This window comes from Anopheles ziemanni (assembly GCF_943734765.1).
Source record: "Anopheles ziemanni chromosome X unlocalized genomic scaffold, idAnoZiCoDA_A2_x.2 X_unloc_23, whole genome shotgun sequence".
In the NCBI taxonomy this organism is placed as follows: Eukaryota; Metazoa; Arthropoda; class Insecta; order Diptera; family Culicidae; genus Anopheles; species Anopheles ziemanni.
Window position 1 is genome coordinate 337,501 of NW_026689789.1, and position 2,500 is coordinate 340,000.

The 2,500-nt window shown below is 48.8% G+C and overlaps 1 non-coding gene across 1 annotated transcript; it reads left to right on the top strand.

Moving 5' to 3' along the window:
- The first annotated feature begins 2,107 nt into the window (after positions 1–2,107).
- On the top strand, positions 2,108–2,262 carry LOC131291999 (5.8S ribosomal RNA). The gene has a single exon (XR_009189725.1). It is a non-coding gene; the product is annotated as a 5.8S ribosomal RNA (ribosomal RNA).
- Positions 2,263–2,500: the final 238 nt, after the last annotated feature.

The window sequence follows — 2,500 nt, forward strand, 5'->3', positions numbered from 1 at the left end:
CTATGGTGGAAGAGGACACCATACTTAATACTGTGGTGTAATGAACAAAGTATAGTCCTCCACTGGTCCACGCTGCTTTGCAGTCCTGGGTAAGATAGTTAATTCTAGCTTGCCCTATGTGGAAGAGGGCATACAAGACAAAGTATAGTTCTCCCCTGGTCCACGCTGCTTCGGCGGTCCTGGGTAAGATAGTTAATTCTAGCTTGCCCTATGTGGAAGAGGGCATACAAGACAAAGTATAGTTCTCCCCTGGTCCACGCTGCTTCGGCGGTCCTGGGTAAGATAGTTAATTCTAGCTTGCCCTATGTGGAAGAGAGCATACATGAACCAAGAACGAAGGTTATGATCGAGGAATGATTCGACAACTAACCGATGGTATGAAATGTGAAGAATTCAAGCAAGCACACAATCAAGTCATCACTTGGGCATGCTCGATAGCCAACCCTATGACATTAACCTAGTAGAGCATGCGAAAACCAATATATATGTAAACGATGCCCCTCCCTAGTTCAGCGCTTCAACCAAGTGATGACTTCAGAATGGCTAAATCAAATCGGTTCAAAACATACCATCGGTACCCTATTGAAACACACAAGTCGATATCAAACCTCATGATTGTGTAGTCCTCCACTGGTCCACACTGCTCCGGCGGTCCTGGGTAAGATAGTTCATTCTAGCTTGCCCTATGTGGAAGAGGGCACATTACTCAATACTGTGGTGTTATGAACAAAGTATAGTCCTCCACTGGTCCACGCTGCTTCGGCGGTCCTGGGTAAGATAGTTAGTTCTAGCTTGCCCTATGTGGAAGAGGGCATACAAGACAAAGTATAGTTCTCCCCTGGTCCACGCTGCTTCGGCGGTCCTGGGTAAGATAGTTAATTCTAGCTTGCCCTATGTGGAAGAGAGCATACATGAACCAAGAACGAAGGTTATGATCGAGGAATGATTCGACAACTAACCGATGGTATGAAATGTGAAGAATTCAAGCAAGCACACAATCAAGTCATCACTTGGGCATGCTCGATAGCCAACCTCATGACATTAACCTAGTAGAGCATGCGAAAACCAATATATATGTAAACGATGCCTCCCTAGTTCAGCGCTTCAACCAAGTGATGACTTCAGAATGGCTAAATCAAATCGGTTCAAACCATACCATCGGTATCCTATTGAAACACACAAGTCGATATCAAACCTCATGATTGTGTAGTCCTCCACTGGTCCACGCCGCTTCGGCCGTCCTGGGTAAAATGGAACATTCCAGCTTGCCCTATGTGGAAGAGGGCACATTACTCAATACTGTGGTGTGAAGTATAAAGTTCAGTTCTCCCCTGGTCCACGCTGCTTCGGCGGTCCTGGGTAAGATAGTTCATTCTAGCTTGCCCTATGTGGAAGAGGACACTTCATACTTCGTCTCTAAGCGGCGGCTTGACTCCTCCCTACGGGGAACGGGTTTACGCGCACAGCGGCGGCTTACGCACTATGGCAGTCATGGATGCCTTACGTTTCTATGAAAAGTGTGTTCCTCCCCTGGTCCACGCTGCTTCGGCAGTCCTGGGTAAGATAGTTAGTTCTAGCTTGCCCTATGTGGAAGAGGACACGTAGACTTACTGTGGTGTGAAGTATAAAGTTCAGTTCTCCCCTGGTCCACGCCGCTTCGGCCGTCCTGGGTAAAATGGATTCATCCAGCTTGCCCTATGTGGAATGAGGACACTTTATGCTTCGTCTCTAAGCGGCGGCTTGCTCCTCCCTACGGGGAACGGGTATACGCGCACAGCGGCGGCTTACGTTATGGCAGTCATGGATGCCTTACGTTTCCATGAAAAGTGTGTTCCTCCCCTGGTCCACGCTGCTTCGGCAGTCCTGGGTAAGATAGTTAGTTCTAGCTTGCCCTATGTGGAAGAGGACACGTAGACTTACTGTGGTGTGAAGTATAAGGTTCAGTTCTCCCCTGGTCCACGCCGCTTCGGCCGTCCTGGGTAAAATGGATTCATCCAGCTTGCCCTATGTGGAATGAGGACACTTTATGCTTCGTCTCTAAGCGGCGGCTTGCTCCTCCCTACGGGGAACGGGTATACGCGCACAGCGGCGGCTTACGCAAGTTAGTCACCCTCGGCAGTGGATCACTCGGCTCATGGATCGATGAAGACCGCAGCTAACTGCGCGTCATAATGTGAACTGCAGGACACATGAACATTGATAAGTTGAACGCATATTGCACGTCGTGGGAACCTACCATGATGTACAGATGACTGAGCGCTTATATTTGAGAAATGTATCGCATACATTTAACTACGCCGTGACACCCGTCACGAGACGTGCACCATGATGTTAACTAGGGTCGCGACGACCCGCTAGCATTAAAGAACCCGTGGTTTACAATATACTGGCATTGGAATTCGAAGTATTTAGAGCGTCCGTGTTCCCGCGTGAGGCGGAAGTACGAGGAGAAGGCGTGCTTGTGGTGTCTGTGGTGGTGTTTACTGATGTCTAGCTTCAG